The 19505-nt window shown below is 39.7% G+C and overlaps 1 long non-coding RNA gene across 1 annotated transcript in view; it reads left to right on the top strand.

The window, feature by feature from the left end:
- Positions 1-2031: 2031 nt before the first annotated feature.
- Positions 2032-19505, top strand: part of LOC144007576 (uncharacterized) — a 47902-nt gene continuing 30428 nt past the window's right edge. Inside the window, exons 1-2 of the long non-coding RNA XR_013280227.1 lie at positions 2032-2240; positions 7819-7902. This is a non-coding gene — a long non-coding RNA (uncharacterized LOC144007576). The remainder of the gene's footprint in view (positions 2241-7818; positions 7903-19505) is intronic.

Genomic DNA, 19505 nt, shown 5'->3' with positions numbered 1-19505 from the left:
AGACAGCAGATGATTACCAGCAGACCAAGCGCAATGCATCTTCGGTGGTAGTTGAGGCAAAAAGTCAAGCATGGGAGGAGTGCAGGGAGGTCACGGAGAATGACTTCTGGATGGCTTTGCAAATTCTGGTGCAGAGGGTTTCCTCAGCGCTGGTGAGCACAGTTGTTGCATTTCTACACTGTTGCCTCAGCAGAGGATTAGGCCTGCTCTAACAGCCGCCACGTGACTTCCAAACACACACACACAGCCATTTCCGATAATGAGAGGAAAGAATGGATGAAGTCTTACCACCTGTTAAGCATCAGTTCCAGTCTAGCTTCCCAAACTGTCTTTTCTGCTGGCTTCTTCTTCCACTGCTTTCACATGGAAACAAATGAACCATTACCTATTAACCTCAAGCGATGATGCGTTCTTGGACTGCTCACACCATGCCTGTGATGTCAACCTCTGACCCCTATAAAGCACAGCTACTGTAAACCAACAAAACATACAGTGTAATCCTGCACCCAGCAACGTATAGGACACATGCTGACAAATTGAATAGCATCCACAGCTGCCATTCTGCTCTCACCTTCTCAGCTGCTACACCATGTGACGCCATCACGCTGGGAGAAGCCATGTGACGTGTTGTAGCGATGTTTTACTAGCGTGCTGGATCATGCATGAACAAGCATGTGTGTGCGTATCCATGTACGTGTTGAATCATTAACATTAGGGTCGGAATATATAAAAATGTGCCAGATGAAGTTGTATTATTGAGTAATTCATATTATTAAAAGTACAAATGTATGGTGGAAGATTTATGATAACTGGACGGCTGGATTTAATGGGGCAGTGCGTGAGTGACTGGGTGTGAATGTGTTTGGCATAAGTGTTATGTTATGGAACAATATTTACCTTATTTTGTATATTACTGTCGTGTATGTTTTGGAAGGACCCCCTCGAAAATGAAATGATGCATCTCAAGGGGATATCCTTTAAAGCAATTAAACTGAATTGCACTTTGAAAATGTATCACTTTTATATACTGTCTTAAGTATTATTATTATTATTATTATTATTATTGTTATTATTATTAGTTATTTTAGAAGTGGTCCTATGTCACTGAAGATGTTTATAGTACAGTATATAGTTTATAGAGTTTATGTTTGCAGTTCATCAGATGGTTCTGTGATCTTAAAAGGGAAGTCAACACCCCCAAAACAATATGTTTTATGCAGCCCCACTAGTCTAAATATGGTATTTTGTTGATGTATTTTGTTTGCGTTAGTTAGATAAGCAGCAAAACCCAGCAGTTTTTATATAAGAAGCAGTCCATCATCATCCATAATCAATACCAGAAGGCGGCCATATTGCCACTTGCTGTCGAGTGAAAATGACGTCACAGTTGCTCAGGTTTCAGGTAAGAACCAATCACAGTGCAGCTTCAGAAAACAGGTGAGCTGTGATTGGTTGTTGCCTGAGCCATGAGCGACTATGATGTCATCATCAGTTGACAGCAAGTGGCAAAATGGCCGCCCCCTAAGATAGGTAAAAACGGCTGAATTTTACTGCATAACTCATATTCTACAATGTTTAGACTAGTGAGGTCACATATGGCATTACGATCAAGAAATGTTTAAACGTTAACTTTCTTCTTTCAGTTCCAGAATGTGGCAGCCATTTTTGCATTCACATAACAGACAACAAAATAGGTGATGCTAATTCTGACGTTGTGAGATTGTCAGAAAATGTGCATGTCTTTGCCATTATTCGTATTAGGATCTGGGTTTTGTTTTGGGTTTTTCTTAGTCATGTTTTCCTTGTGTCTCTTGTTCTGTCACTGTCTCGTCAAGTCTTAACATGTCCACCTTTGCTTGTTTTCCCGTTCCCTTGTGTTAGCCAATCAGCTCCCCAAGCCACTTGTGTCTTGTCCAGGTGTCTCTCGTTACTATGTGTATTTAGTTCCCTGCTTTCGTTCAGTCCTCGTCGAGTCTTTGTTGCTGTCGTCGTCACACCTTGTTTCCCTGCGCCTCTGAGTCCTGCCCGTTTAGTTTGAAACTAGTAAATTTAGTTTCCAGCTTTGGTTTGCACTTTGTATGTTGTTTTGCACTTTGTTTGTTTTATGTTCAAATTAAACGATGATTCCGAGCGCACCTGCCACACCTCACCTTGCCTCCCTCCAATTGGGTCCACAAACCCCGACAATTAGGAACATATAAACACAAGAACGTATAAAGTGATGATGGCTATGAAGCTGGGTATGTATTTACCATTATGGCGTTTTGTCTTTACCATTATGTAAGAAACGTATTTTAGCTATGTCAATGAGTTCTGTCTATAAACTTTAAGCATGGCCGCCCTGTTTAAAACCAAAGTGACTTTACCTATAATAATCAAATTTTACAAAAAAAAAAAACAACAACTTTGTAATTAGCTTGGAGTAGGATCTTGAGTATCTAAAGATTTTGAATTATTATTGCAAACTGTTAAGTAATGTTAATACTCTGGTGGTCACGATAAGGGCAATATCGTGATATTAGAGCTGCCACAATATCGTCGTCACCAAAAAAAAAAAAAAAAGTCAGGTTGATTTCCATTTGTGCAGTTCTAGCGCCCTCTAGTGGCTAGTTTATTCGTGCAATTTAATTTTCATTAGGGATGTTTTGGCCTTCTATATTTAAAATCTATGCTAATTGTCAGATAAAGGGGAACCTAATTTGCTTGTGAAGTGATCAATGTGTGCTTGCATTAGCAAGTAAGTGCCTCAATATTGTTTATATGCATTGCTGGTATGTATAAAAGCACAATATTGTTCATTTTTTTAGTATGAGCTCTCTTTTTTTTCTTTTTTTTTAACAATATTGTGATCTTTTTTTTAAATATCGCCAACACACCCACAATACCGTGATAATTATCGTATCGTGATGTTTGGATATCTTTACATCCCTTTTAATACTTGACTCATACAGATATTTTACAGTTAACAAACATGGAAATGGGCAAAAGAAGATCAAACTGGACGTGCCAGCAGAGAGGAGGAACCGGGCCGGCTTAGCCATGTCACTCTGCTCTTAAAGGCATGTGGAAATGAATATGGGTCTGCCACGTAATCAGCTTATCCCAGGACCTCGCTCGGTGCCCCACTTGCGCAACACTGACCATCGGAGAGACTTTCATTTTAGTTTTCATTTCGAGCGATACGCCACATTCACTGCTGGCCTCGGATTCATGCGTCCTGCTTTAATCACGCCTGCTGCTGTACAACGAAGTGCGTTTATGGGCAGAACGGAGGCAGGCGAGGGGTTATGAGAGGGCAAGATCGGGATATTTTTACTGTATTAATGTTAATTTTAGATTAATTCCATTTTTCTGAGCATTACATTCTTTCCTGAAACATCCATCCATGCATTTTCTTGACCGCTTATTCCTCATAAGGGTCGCGGGGGGTGTTGGAGCCTATCTCAGCTGGCTCTGGGCATTAGGCGGGGGACATACCCTGGACTGGTCGGCAGCCAATCGCAGGGCACACAGAGACGAACAACTGCCCACACTTACAAGCACACCTGGGGACAATTCGGAGCACCCAATCAACCTGCCATGCATGTCTTTGGAATGTGGGAGGAGACTGGAGTACCCGGAGAAGACCCACGCGGGCACGGGGAGAACATGCAAACTCCAGCCAGCAAGGCCGGAGCCTGGACTCGAACCGGAGTCCTCAGAACTGGGAGGCGGACGTGCCAAACACTCAGCCACCGTGCGGCCCTTCCTGAAACATTCGTGTTACAAATGGAGACGTTTATTCATTCATACATTCTATGTAGCACTTATCTTCAGTCGTTCAAGGTATTTTTCCATCTGACACAACTTATAACCTTTTTTTTTTCATCCACTCATTTTTCTTTTTTTTCCCCTATTTTTTCCTTTCACTCTAAACATAAAGGGCTTCTTCGGTTCTAATAATGATGCACTTACTCGAGGACTGATACTTTTTCGGAGGTCACTATAGCAACTTTTGTGATTCTTGTCAGTGAATGGAGACGCTTTAATGTCGCCACCTTGAAGTGATTTGAAATAAAATGCGGTATTCTCTAGCACACGTGCGGCTTGACAACTGTGTGTGAGAAACTTCGATTTCGGCTCAGATGCAAAACCGTAACTAACAACTGCGTGTAGTGAAAAAAATTCTTTCAGATAGTTTTGAAAACAAAGCGGAATTTCTCCTGTGTAACTTAAACCCAAGAACAGCCACTCCACAGCACATGCTCTTGCGACGTTGATTGGATGTAATGCAAAACCTGAGAGCTTTATTAGAGACCGTCGTCAGCGTGCAGCTTAGATGAGTGATTCAAGTGATGATGAAGGAACAGTCCCACAAGGATACAAACAAAGGAGCTTTTTTCTTCCTGAATATCTTTCTTGCTTTGGCGGTAGAATATGTACCGTCCTTGTCTGTGTGTCTAAACAAAAGATAGTCTTAGAACTCGGTGTCGCGCATTTGGGTGGAAGGTACCAGGGAGATGTCACTCGTGATGCCAGTAGTGCCTTCCTCTCTAATCAAGTGTCATTCTTATGTTAAGTAGGGTTGTGCAGGTACCGGCTGAATGTAACTATTAAAAGGAACCCATGCCAAGTTTGCTCCATATGATTTAATGACAAATCACTGCGTAGTGACGCAGAATGGCGTCTGCGAAACGGGTATAACACGACGTAAGACTGCAGCGTTCCGAAAGGGACAATCAAAACTTTTGAATGTGTCTGGTGAATGACGAAAGCACGGTGTGGGTGGAGGGTGACTTTCCCGATCGCATGTTGTTTCTTTAGTAACGCTACGAGGCTTACCTTGCTATCTTTTATCTGTTTCGCATTGCTCGGTAGCCAACATTCTACGTCAATACATACTGAATGCATAGCGCGGCGTAAATAACAATGGTGGTGTACGTACAAATAAAGTTTCAACAAACTGGAAATGATTTTTTTCCCAAAAATGAATCTCATACTTATGTTAGTAACAGTCTAATAAATAATATAGCGTAAACTTGTCTTTTCAGTAAGGTAAGTCAAGTTTAAGTTTTAAAGTAACTTGTAATCTTAGTTACTTTTTTAAAGCAGGTAATCCATAAAGTAATGAAGATACATTTAAAAGGAAGTAATCAAATTATCTTTTATGAAGCAAGTACTCCATAAAATATCCAAATTACTTTTTTGAAGCAAGTAACCAATAAAGCAAGTAATCAATAAAGTAACCAAGTTAGTTGTGTGAAAGCAATTAATCAATAAAGTAACCAAGTTAGTTTCTAAACCAAGTAATCAATAAAGCAACCCAAGTTACTTTTTAAAGCAAGTAATCAATAAAGTAACTAAGCTAATTTGGAAAGCAAGTAATCAAAGTAACTAAGCTACTTGGTAAGTTAGTAAGTAATCAAAAAGTAACTACGTTAATTTGGTAAGCAAGTCATCAAAAAGTAACTAAGCTAATTTGGAAAGCAAGTAATCAAAGTAACTAAGCTACTTGGTAAGTAAGTAAGTAATCAAAAAGTAACTACGTTAATTTGGTAAGCAAGTCATCAAAAAGTAACTAAGCTAATTTGGAAAGAAAGTAATCAATAAAGTCATAAAGCTACTTTGTAAAGCAAGTAATCAATAAAATAATTTAAGCGAGTTACTTTATTGAGGTAAGTGGGGCAACACTGGCTGGCACATAACTCCAATGAAAATATGGAATGGGAAACAAAAAAAAAAAAAAAAGGAATCTGTTGATTGGCGTACATACTGCATTGATGAGCCATCTTGTAAGATGAAAGTGTTATCACAAAGACAGCGAGCAGGTTGTTTGTTTGAGAGTCGGAGCCAACGTGGGACTCATTATCTGTCCAGGAGTTGCTTGCCTCAGATCGCCCAAAGCACATTTTGTTTCTGTACACACATGGTATATACAGTATAGCGCACTGAACATAAATGAAAAACTGTTTTGTTTTCGTTTCTGCTTTATTTAAAGAAGTTTTTTTTTCTCAACTATTGTCTAAACCTGAGCTAATGAACTCTTCTCCTTTGCCGAGCTCATCCTTATCAAAATGTTAATTAGACCGCATGTAGTCTAACTGGCACTCATGTAACAACCTTGTTTGCTGGTCGAGGCAACAAAGTACAAAAATCACACGAAAAGTGTTGAGTTTTTCTCCACCACTTAACTCTCACTCTGTTGAGCCTAAATGGATGCAAGGCCATTTCTTCAGATACTGTGTAAAATTCCAATTTGGCACTCGTGGGCCACTGTGTTTTTATAAGCAGCTACAATGAAACTGCAAGGATTTTAACAAGTTTTTTTTTTTTGCTCTAAGTGCCTTCAGTGGAAATGCAACTCTCTCTGAGAGGGACGGGGGGGAGAGTGAGGATGGAGATTCGCTGCTTATACTGGAACACAGTACCAAAAGTTTAGCATTTTATAACAAAAATTGACAAGAAATTCATTCATTCTTGTTCAAATGTCAACAAATGTAATAAAAATCGTTTTGTATCTATAGTCCAATTGATGGATTACTCGCCACATTTACGCTGTTTCCATTCAAACAGAACATTTCCAAGTTTTCCATTTTCTCATTTTTTAGATTAGCATGAATGACATTTATGTTTCATTTTTCTCTTTCTCGTCCATCATATCTGGCAAAAAAAAAAAAAAAACAGGCAAGTCAAAGTATTGCTTTACAAATAATCCAAACATCAGTGATATTTTTAGGGTGCAATGATCGACCTTGGCTAGCCCGAGTTAGCCACTCATGCTAGCGAAGCTAGCACTGCTAACGTGTGTGTAGTATGCTGCATTCGAGGATGGTCGGAAGTCGGAAATATCAGAGTTGAAACTTCCCAGTTCTGACCTCAAAGCGTTCGAGGTGAAAGTAAACAACCAAAATGGCGGACAGTGATAAATTGTTTTTTATTTTGGTCGCCAAAACTCAATTTGACCTCCAGAAAACGTACCTTTCTGTAATTTTGCTCCATTTATTGTTTTAATCATATTTCATAAGCATTCCATACAGTTAAGTAGTTGACTGTATAATTTAATACAGGAATATAGCGGCAATACTGTCACATACATTGTGTTACGTGAAGTTATGGCGAATATTTATGAATGAAGAAAGCTATCTGGTTTTATACTCGAGTAAATTGTGTTTTGCCATTCAGAGTGACGTCACATTGTAGTCCGCCGGTGAAGTCGGGGTCCTTTTTCAATTCCGACTTCGCAAATGGAATTTCCGAGTTCAAGGGGGCGTTCCCGTACACACTTCCTGGTTTGAACTCGGATATATCTGACTTCGGACCATCCTCGAATGCAGCATTACTGTCTCACCAATTTGCCCGTTTACCCCGAGTTAGCCTCTCATGCTAGGCAAGCTAGCATTGGTAATGTGCGTATTACTGTCTCACCGCTTAAGCTAATTTGCCTGTTTACTTGTTGTGCCCTTCATGTTACCTTCCACGACACAACTGAAAGAAATAAAATACATTATGTTTTTTTTTTTTTTAAATGGATGCATAGCATTGATGATTGTGGATGCTGCTGCATAATGAAACCAAATAATCAACTCAAGCGTTCACGGTAGTAGAGGAATAAAAGATCCTTCATATTCCACCACCCACTCATTTCCACGCTACAAATGTGATTTGCACTTAGTCATTACCGCTAGCTTTAGGTAATAAGAGAGCTGGAGAGCTCAGAAATGCATTACCATAAATAAAAAAAATAATATATCTGACTACACTATGAGGTACTGCATGGACTTAAACATATATAGAAAGAAAGAAAAAAAGCTAATGACCGTGCTCATTTGTCTTCTTTAGGGGATTTTTCATCATGTTCGACTGCGACTCATCAAAGTAACTGCTGTACAAAGGAAACAAGACATGGCAATGAGAGCGCCAAGGGTATGTCTCATGTTTTATTTGCAACCGCCCTTGCTCCAAGGAGAAAGTTTTTTTGTTTTTTTTGTTTTTGCTCCTTGCTAGTGACGTATACCAAATAAGGACAACAAAGGAAATAGTACTTAAAATGATGATGAATGATTGATCTGAATTGTACATATTAGATTTTAGGTGGATTAAACGAAATGTCATTGAAAATTTTAAATACGATGCCTATGATTTTCCAACAGCCAGCAGATGGTTCCTGCCATTTTCCACTCATAAAAAATACATTTGCGTGATGTCCGAAACGTATGCATAAAATATCTTCATTTAACCCCCTGCTGTTTTTTTTTTTTGCCCCTGTTGTCATTTAAAAGAAAGGCTCTTTATTTTTTTTATTTTTTTAGCCTGATGGCAGAATGCAGACGGTGACTGGAATTTTTTGCATAATTGGTGCAACAAGTCTGAGAGGTGTTCGGGTGTGAGGTCTGCTAAGTGTGTTGTTTGTACTACAATCTTTGTCTGTCTTCAGTGTGGTCCACCGTGGTCGTGACAGATACATGGCGGCTTCAGGATCTGAATATAAACAACAGATTCAGTCACTTAGTTATTGCGTGGAGCTTAAAAACGAATGTCATCTTACCTGTGAACGCTTAGCGCGTCAGTTGACCATTTCCTGGATTTGCCCAAATAGAAAATGGTTTCAAGGGTATCGGCCATGAAAGACGGTGTTACCTGAGCTAAGAGCTCAAATAAAAGGAGAAAAAGTAACTATTTTCACACATGCCATACATTCCATGTCTTAACTGGTTGATGTTGTGCTACAGGGTATCATTTTTAAGTACCTGATCAGCTAAGTATTCTGAGCATGATGAGTCGATACGCTGTTGGCAGCAAACCCACAGCTGGTTGTTTCATTGATCATCAGAAAACCATTGATAATAAAAATAAACGGTGTTTCTGTGCCTTAGGATGCTGCAATATTAGCTCCACAGTCACCACTTCGCAGTAATAGCCAGTTTCCAATCTCCTATCGAATAAAATGTATCCGCCATGTGGTCGACAGCAAATACAGCAGAACAACACTGATTGTTGTTTTTCTGCATGGTTCTTTTTTTGTGTAGTTCTCCCATTTTAGAGAATTATATGCTTCTAAATTTGTATGAACAGTTTTCACTGTACCACAGTCCACTTGGCCACTAACTCAAGCTCAGCGTTCAGTGTGTGATTTAACATACTTTACGTGGGAGCGAGTGTAGACTAGAATCATCAAAATGGATTAATTTAATAATTATGGCAAGTCATTTGTAAAAATAGAAAATAAGAGGACTTAACGCACTCCCCTGAGGTATCCCGCGCTGCTATCTCACTATCAGAGTAACGAACTGTGGCTTCTCTCTGGCAGATAACTATTCATCCATGTGCATGTCGTTAATTTGTGATCATACGTTATACTTTTTTTTTTTTTTTTTTTAACCATTTACTCATTTACTGCCATACGTTATCAAAGAAAACTTTAATATGACCGGCAGCCCATTGAAAAGAGAATGCTGCCATCTGCTGGCCATAGTTCGTAAGTGTTTTTGATTCCACAACCCATTGACCAGGCAGTGATGATGCAATTAGACTGCCCATTAATTAAAAAAAAAAAAAAAAAAAAAAAAACGGAGTTGACGTCATTTAACGTTTATAGCGGAATACATCGTGATTTTACTAATTGTTATTAAACGTTTTTGGTGGTCAAAGAGTTAACTATTCTATACATGACAATGAGAAAAAGTTGGCACAGCATGAACCCGGGAAAAACAAAACAAAAAAATAGCACATAGAGGCAAATAATGAGTGTGTAGTTTTTCTAGTGACCAAGTCCAAGGCGTACCCTGCCTCTCATTGAAAATCGGCTGGGATAGTTTCTAGATGACCCATGACCCTAGTAATGAGGACAAGAGGTAAAGAATATGGACGATGTAAAGCTCACCATTTTGTGTTTTGTTTGCGAGGAAATGTGTCATTTTTCAAAACATACAGGATGAGATTCTGCTTTTTGCTCTGTCAATCTCACAGATTTTAATGCATGGCAGGACAATAGGCCTAATGTATTGACTCCACCACACACATAGAGATCATTTTGAGCAGCCGAGTCGGAATGGTATCAAAACTGGACTGGAGCGACAACATAGATGCTCTCTACAGGAAAGGTCAGAGCAGACTCTTCCTGCTAAGGAGGACTGACGGCTTTCACTGTTCAGGGGTCAGTCCTGAAGAGCTTTTATGGTCTCTGGACTGGGCTGCTGGGCGGGTGGTTGGACAAACAGGTGAAGAGGGTTAGCGCTGTCCTGGGCTGCTCCTTTGACTCTAGTCCTTACAAAAAAAAACAAAAAAAAAACTGCAGGATAAGTAATGGTGAATAACATTTTCTTTTTCACCTCCCATATATAAAAATTCTGCTTTGTATAATCCCCTGAGGATTGCAATCCATGGCAGTAAAATGAATATTTCAAAGCATCCTAAAGTTAAAATCTCTTCAGGGGAGACTTTTCCCCTAACTGGAATATGGACACAGTGAATGGCTCACTTGATAAATACATCATTCGCAAAGGCTCTCTCGCACACTGCTAAAAATATGACTCAGTTAATCATTTATGGATTAACAATCAAAGCTTGTTTTCCAGGCATGAGGCAGTACATACTGTATATAACTGGCTCACGGACATCGATAGAGGGAAGCGAGTGCTTGTTGTTTTACGTTAACTATGACAGCGCTGTCATCATGCTGAGGAAATAGTCGTCATTTCATGTTTCACACAACCATTACTGTATATCATTCACATAACTAAAAGAATGCATATCAACAACTTTAAAGCACATTTGCAGCAAAAGATTTAGGCATTTAAAAGAAAAAGAAGTATAAAGTGCTAAAAGACCGTAGAGGATGGCTCGGTGTCCTGCAGGTTTTGGGTGTTTCCCTGCTCCAATGCACCTGTTCCAATCAACAGGTTCGTCATCAGGCTTATGCAGAGCTAGCTGATGAGCTTCACATGTGCTGGAGAAGAGAAACATCCAAAACCTGTAGGACTCTGGCCCACGAGGACCGAGTTTGGATACGACGGCCGGCGTAGCGTGAAGCTTATTCCCTTTGTGCGCAGCACAACAGCTAAATGCTTCTTCACCGTGTTTATACTGTTTTACTATCATATAAAAAAAATTATTGACCAAATTAATGACATAAGGTATTTATTTATTTTGTTTTAAATGAATGAATTAACTCAAATTCGCCAATTGTAAAAAGGAAAAGCATCAACAAATATTACAATATAATTGATAATGTAAATGCATTAAAATTGATTAAATCATTGGTACTCAACTGCACTGTTGCTAAATTGCAACCCACTTTAATGGAAGTTAGGCACAATTAAGAAAACATACTGTTGAAAAAAAAAAAACATTGTTTATCAAATTTTCTGTTCAAAGCACCTTAAAGGCGCAGTCTGCCAGTTTCACTCAGGAAAATGCACTTTTTAAATACAGGATTTAAACTAACTGTTTACAAAACAAACACAAAATGAAAAAATACGTGCTGGGTATGTGGGGGTTTAGGAAAAAATCACCACCAAACATTAACATAAGCCAAGATGTGTAGACTGAGAGAAAGTTAAAGTGTGTACATCCTGTATTTAAAAAGTGCATTTTCCTGAGTGAAACCGGCATACTGGGCCTTTAAATACAAAATGTAGTTTTAACATTGACGTCTGTAGCAATAAAATGTCGTCTGTCTCGTTGAAACCTGAGAAAATCCCACATTTTTATTACGTCTCGGCGAGCGACCCACTTTTTCGATTGAGAATCACTGGATTAAATAACAGCACGAGGCCATACTTTGCCCATTCCTCATTGAAGACAATAAAGAATGAATTGAAGAATAAAATTCTTGTAACAGTCAGCTGCATAAAATCACCCCTACTGTAGTATGACATGTTTAAAGAGCCAGAAGGAGAGTTGTGACCATGACTGTGGCGCTGTGTTGATGTTTTCTTTCTACCCATTAATCTCTCTCCAGCTGCACCACACACACACACACACAAAATGTGGTGGTGGAGAAGGGGCCTGCAATCACACAGACTCCGCGGGCCAGTAGCTGACTGGCCATCGCTGTCCACCCCATGACATCCCGAGCTGCATTCAGGCGTGTCAGCCTTGACCGCAGTCAACACAACAGCTCATGACTACATGCACAAAGTATGAAAACAAAGTCAGTTTGGCCAAAAGGAAGAGCGAAACCTTCCAGCCAGCCAACCGTTTTCTGTGCTGCTTATCCTCGCAAGGTCATGGGTGAGCTGGAACGTATCCCGGCTGATTTTGGGGCGAGAGGCAGAGTACACTCTGAACTGGTCAACAGCCAATAGCCAGCCGCATATCGACAAATAAGCAAGCACGCTCACATTAGGACATTATGAGCTATAAGTATTATTTTGAGACAGAAAGAGGGATTTTATCCTGCACATATATTGCATTGTCTTTGAATCCTTTGACTATATCCATCCATCCATTTTCTTAGCCTATCCCAGCCGGCTTCGGGCAGTAGGCAGGGCACACCCTGAATTGGTTGCCAGCCAATCGCGGGGCACACACAGACGAACAACCACTCACAAGCACACCTAAGGACAATTTATTAACCCGCCGTGCATGTCTTTGGAACGTGGGAGGGGACCGGAGTACCCGGAGAAGACCCACGTGGCCACGGGGGAGAACATGCAAACTCCACCCAGCAAGTGCCGGAGCCCGGACTCGAACTTATGTCCTCAGTACTGGAAGGCGGACGTGCTAACCACTCACCTCACCGCTCCGTCCCCTTTGAACATATATATTATAATGATAATCCTATCCATGCAGTGTTGATTTACATCAATGCAATTCATAAAAGTAAAAAATAAAAACTACTTAGAGTACCTCGACCTCAACCAGGTCGACGACACTTTTACATCATGTTGCCGTATCATCTAAATATAAAAAAATTCCAGAATATTACTTAAATTACTTTAAAAAGAATTAAACTACATTAAAATGACTTAATACTTTTAAATTCCTATTTTATGTTACTCTTAAAGTACTTAAATCATGTTTGTTAATAGAAAGCACCTTCAAAGGGACTGTGGGGATGTGTAACAATGCTAAATCAATGCCGCATGTTGTGTAACATTAACTCTTTGACTGCCAAAAACGTTTAATGACGTATTCTAAAATCCTAATGAATGCTGCCAAAAATGTTAATTTACATTTATTACGTTTTTGTTTTCTCTCAATGGGCAGTGCAATGTCTTGTGCTGCCTTGTCACTAAACAAAAAATATTAGTGTCAAAGTCACTGTTGTGCAAAAAAATGCATCTTTTCACAAAAAACTTGTTTTTCTCATATTTTTGTATTTTCGCTTATGTCACTCCAATGACCTAATTTCAAATGGTGATTACTAAAGAACGGAAGAAGGTAGAAACATACTTTTTTTCTCTCATGAAAGAATGGAATCCAATCTTTCATATTTCATATTTATGTCATCATACCGCACAATATTCTGTTTGCTTTGAAAGATGAGTAAAAATGCTCCAAATCGCCTGGCACCTTTGGGGTTTTTTGGATAACGTTTGGCAGTCAAAGAGTTAATATAACATTCTTCAATGCTTAACTTGAATCCTAAGTAAGACGTTTTGTTGAATATTTCCATTAAAAAAAATGTATAAATATCGATTCGGCTGCATATTGAATTGATTCGAGAATTGTGTGCTGTAATATCTCGATATATTACACCCCTAATATATAATGGATCACATTTGGGCAAAAGTCATACAGTTTAGACGGCACTGTTGTACAGATCGATTGGAAGGGGGGGAGGGGGAAATGGAGAAGCAAAAGAGAGCCCAAGAGATGAGGATGACCTGCAGAAATATTGGGAGGAAGAGCGTGGGAGGGTCGACTTGATGGGTCGGCGGTGGTGAAATCGCCCACGGAGACACTTTGTTGAGATAACAGAGCCGTATCAGTGCCGGGGGGGACCATTTTGGGATGGAATCAGCGTCTCTTTCGGAATGCTAAGGGTGCGCGTGCTCGTATGTGTTGCACTCACAAGCGTCAATGACCTCATGCACACCAAAAAAAAAAAAAAAAAAAGCCGCCCATCCCCCGTTTCTTCGCTGCCTGTCTCGCTTCGCTCTGCTCATCACCTGCCTCCACTCGGCCATTCAAAAACAGCATGTGAACAAAATAAGTGAGAGAAAGGCAGCGCACACAAAGGGAGACAGATCAAACGGTTCTTATGAGCGATAACCCTTTAATAGGATTTCGTGTCTTTTGTTGTCGCTCAAGCTTAATCAGAACGCGAAGGGCTTGTCTAAAATGTTAGCTTACTATCGCGGTCTGTAGCCATTGGGAATTTCAGGAGATTCCCGAACGGCTGATAAGTTCCAGGCCGTTCTTTCCTGTCCATGGGGACAACTGGTATAGAAACTCGGCAGTATTGCCGTATTGGAATTTTTTTTTATCAATTTAAATGAAGACTGGAAAAATTTTGATGACTGTAAAATGAAAGATGATGGAAGTACTCTCTGATTTGATTTGACACATAAGACTAGTTTATGATAGCAGCATGATAGTTGATTGGCGCTAATGTTTTTTCAGACATTGCGATGCCAAATGCGGACCTTGCATCTTACGTAATGGACATTTTTATTTTTATTATTTGTACTGTAACTATGTAAATAGTATAATTATGCAATGTGGTCTCTTGAGAGCATCTCTTTCAGCAGGAATTATATATGTGTAATGTAAACAGTCGAGATGTCCTCCATGAAGGACAAGTTTCGGACATGCTATGCTGAGAACAAATAAATACATTTTATATTATATAATTCTTGTTAGCACATAATGAAGGTTCCTAACCTTGTTCACCGAACCCTTCTTATTTGAAAAATAAACTCGTCTCAACTCACTTTAAAACAACCATCGCTTTTCTTAAGATACAATGAAAACAGCAGAGGCCTGAGAATTGAACCCTGTGGAACACCATACTTTCAGCTATATTTTTTTTTTGTTTTGTTTGACATACTATGAAGAGATTACAATAATAAAGATATCATATTACATACATATGCTAACACATATTTTGATTGTCTTCTACATTTGTGGCTTCCGTTTCCGTCTTCCTCTTTCCCTTCAAATGTTTCCATTTTTCCAGCTTGATTACTTTTTTTAATGGCTTATGTTTTTCTCAAGTCTGCTTATTGAGTTCAATTCCACCCCGAGTCCCCATTGTGACACCTATTCAGCCATTGAGCTAAAGGCATCAACAACAATCAACAGTCAATCAAAAGTGAGTATAGTCAACATTGAAACGGCGGGATGTCAGATGCAGCTTGTTTTTCGGATCTCATTAGACCGCAATCGTTTACGGCAATAAAACCGATGTGCTCGAAACACAGTTTCTCCTATTCCGTCCTTCTGATCCACTTGTCATACAATTGAACATTATCACTACCTTGATCAAAAACAGAGCTATTGTTCCCCTCAGCGAATAAGCTGCATTTAAATCCAACGCCAGTAATCTCATGTCGCGGCTTGTGCAGAGTCGTGCGAGTTGTTGCGCTTATGCGAGGGCTGAGGGGGAATGAAATCATTTCCAAACTCTATCAAGGGGAGGCCAGTTGGCACTCTGGCAATCATTATCAGTTGGAACACCGTGATTGAGAGGCAAACAGAGTAGCTTCTCATTCCTCTAAATTGAGTTGGTGGTTGTTTGCTTACTGGAAATTGTGCTAATGCTGCAACATGAGGTGTATGGCTGCTCAAATATAACACTACTGGGGCATATTCTTACGAGGACAGCATGGTGAATTAGTGATTAGAATGTTTGCCTCATAGTCGAGAGTTCCTCCTCTGTGGAGTTTATAGTTTACTATGAAATACTTAGATTTAAGGTGAATAGGAACTTTTGAAGTTAGTACCAGAAATGGGTACTTCCGTCTCTGTGCCGTTGCTGACGTATGGCCACATTTTTGGCGAATGCTTTGTGAGGCGAAGTCTTTAAAAAGTACACGGACTGAGAAGAAGCGTCTGTACCGACCCGGATCGACAGATGAAAACCTGCTTCAGTCGGTGATCAGTATGTGTATTACTCCGAGTCTCGTCTCAGCCACGACCACCAGAAATCTTGGTCTTATCTCAGTCTCAACCTCCAAAGTCTTGGTCTTGTCTCATTGTTGACCTCCAAAAGTCTTGGTCTTGTCTCGACCTCCAAAAGTCTTAGTTTGGTCTCGACCTTGACCTTAAAAAAGTCTTGGTCTTGTCTCAGTCTCAATCTCCAAAAGTCTTAGTTTGGTCTCGGTTTCGACCACCAAAAGTCTTAGTTTGGCCTCGATTTTGACCTCCAAAAGTCTTGGTCTTGTCTTGGTCTTGACCTCCAAAAGAATTAGTCTTGTCTCAACCTCCAAAAGTCTTGGTCTTGTCTCAGTCTCGACCTCCAAAGTCTTAGTCTTGTCTCATTCTGACCTCCAAAACTCTTGGTTTTGTCTCGACCTCCAAATGTCTTGGTTTTGTCTCGACCTTGACCTCTAAAAGTCATTGTCTTGTCTCAGTCGCCATCTCCAAAATGTCTTAGTTTGGTCTCGACCTTCACCTCCAAAAGTCTTGGTCTGGTCTCGACCTTCACCACTAAAAGTATTGGTCTTGTCTTGGTCTTTCTCATAATTGACCTCCAAAACTCATGGTCTTGTCTCGACTTCCAAAATTCTTGGTTTTGGCTCGACCTTAGCCACCAAAACTCTTGGTCTTGTCTCAGTCTCAATCTCCAAAAGTCTTAGTTTGGTCTCGGTTTCGACCACCAAAAGTCTTAGTTTGGCCTCAATGTTGACCTCCAAAAGTCTTGGTCTTGTCTTGGTCTTGACCTCCAAAAGACTTAGTCTTGTCTCAACCTCTAAAAGTCTTGGTCTGGTCGCAACCTTGACCTCTAAAACTCTTGGCCTTATCTCATTCTCAACCTCCAAAAGTCTTGGTCTGGTCTCCACCTTGGCCTCTAAAAGTCTTGGTCTTGTCTCATTCTTGACCTCCAAAACTCTTAGTCTTGTCGCGACCTCCAAAAGTCTTAGTTTGGTTTCAACCTTGTGTGGATTTGTCTCTGTCTCGAACTCCAAAGTCTTGGTCTTGTCTCATTCTTGACCTCTAAAAGTTTGGGTGGTCTTGACCTGAAAACTATCTTGCTGTACAAGGGTTATTCTCATTGAGAAGTACTGTATATACTGTAGATCCTAATGGGGAGGAACTTGCAATTGGGGTGGAATGTTCTGGGAGGAAATCCAGCTGCAAGCAACACAGATCGAATAGTTTTCTGACTGGCCAATAAGCAACATAAGACAACAGCTGGACTGAAAAACTGGGTCATCACATACAGTGATTTTAAGAACATGGCTGAAACCGGATTCTTAATGTTGTCATTGGGTGTGGTCATCATTTGGGAAATTCTTTTATGCACAACATAAGAGGATTTAATAGTTCCAAACTTGCATACCTTGACCGAGATTGGACTCGCAAAAAAGTGAAGTTGTGTCTGTTCTTTTACTGCTTCTCTCGACCGCTCGGGTCAGCGAGGTGCCCGCATGTCCAGCCGAGTCGCGCTCCGGCATAAAGGCTCCAGCCACGGGCTTTTTATGAGGCCTGACAGCCTGTTTATCTTGGGTGCCATTTCTTTGACATTTCTGCATGGTTTGATGCTGACGACCAGTTTATAGCCGGCAGCTTTATTAAATTAACTGCAGCTACAAAGGGAACGGAACAAAGGAGGGTTGGCACAAAAGATGAAAATGGAGAATTTAAAAAAAAAAAGTGAACAAAAGGATAATTAAAAAAATCTCAACTGTTCATCTTACACCATCTCTTCCTTACAGAACTCCTGTACAACCTTGTGACCTTGAATATCAACAAACATTCGAATTCTGGTTGCACTTTGACAGGGCAAACAAACATGTCCCCGGTTGGGAAATGTTTGCACTGATTCAGCAATGACGGATTTTCCTTTTGGATCACTTCTCCAAGACGCACGATACAGTTTATAGTACAGATTGCTTCTGGGTAAATATCGCATCGTCATTTTGGACCATACTGGCCTGGTTCCTTCGAAAATGACAAGAAAGGAAGAGTTTGTCTAAAATAACAAGAGACACAATGCGTGCATGTGAGTGTAGTCATTTGGAAGACGCATTGGTGCATGCTGGCTCACTTCTCTTTACTGTCATATTAAAACAACAGCACAAAATACAGGTCTTTTCCATTAGCGAGGAGGTCACGCAACCTGTCAGCTTTTTATCCAGTTTGCGTGATGTCCTTGTACTCGAGTTGTATTCTATTTACGTAGTTTACATTATTGTGTAGCACCATTCCAGAAAGAAAATTACCTTCCATTCAACTTGCCATGGTTGTGTGCAATAGTGGCTGTTAAAAATGCAGTTATATAGTATTTAATTTTTTATGTTGATCAATTGCGACAATAATGATTGTCATGTGCAAGTCATGATTTGTGTTTGCTGACATTTGCATGACTTTAAATAGATTTAGTTTGATTTCTTGTTCACCTACGTCCCATGTCTTGTTTTGCTCATTTAAGTTTTGCTTTCCACCTGTTCCTCTCCGGCCCTGTTCTTTGTCCAATCAGCTCCACCCACCCAGGTGTCTTCTTCAGGTGCGATTCGTTATCAGTTCAATTTGTTTGTATTTAGTTTGCTGCATTCGGTCAGTCTGTTGGTTTAGACGTATGTTTGCCCACATGGGCTTAAGTGATTTGTTTCTTCCATATTATTATTTTTTTTTACTTTAATGATTTGTGAACTTTTTCTTAAAAAAAAAACAACAAAGTTTGCTGTAGTGCTTTTCATTTTACCTTTTTTGTAAAAAAATTAAAATTTCCATACATACTCAAATGTTCAGTGTAAACAGGTTAATTAGTTATTTTAAATTGCTTTATTAAAAATATATCAATTCAATGTGATGAATTCATACAAAACTTTTTTTTTTCTTTTTTTTTTATGTGATGCCTGTGTTCACCATCTTGCATCGCTTGTGTGCAACTCAATGCAAAATTAATCCCACAATATTTCCCTAATCTCCTTCTTAACATCTGATTAGGTCACCAAATAAGTATGACATAACCATAGAAAGATGACTCATCTGCACTTTTCGTTGGTAATAAAGCCTGCGCTTGATTTGGCTACAGTATGTTATTTATTGGAAGAATTAGTAATGGCACAATTGGGTTGTTTAAAGTTATCAATTGACTCAACAGCAAAGGATTTAGTCATTTTTATACAACAAAATTTCAATGCCCATACTAATTAATTACTAATTTGAAATGCGAGCAGCTTTCTGCTCTTTATCGGCTGTTCTCCTGACCCCCATATGAGCTTCTTAGTCAAGTTCTCGGACTTTGTTTCACACCTATTGGAATAAACAGATAATATGTTTACTGTTGTTGACTAAATATTGATATGAACGCCCCAACTGAGACTGTCAGCAAAACGTTCCAGACAAGAATTGACACCTCAAGCAGTTATGAATTGACCCATACAATGGTAATAATAGTAACCTAAAGATGT

This window comes from Festucalex cinctus, chromosome 19 (assembly GCF_051991245.1).
Source record: "Festucalex cinctus isolate MCC-2025b chromosome 19, RoL_Fcin_1.0, whole genome shotgun sequence".
NCBI lineage: Eukaryota > Metazoa > Chordata > Actinopteri > Syngnathiformes > Syngnathidae > Festucalex > Festucalex cinctus.
Note: the sequence above shows the minus strand (reverse complement) of the source record. Positions and strands in the feature narration are given on the sequence as shown.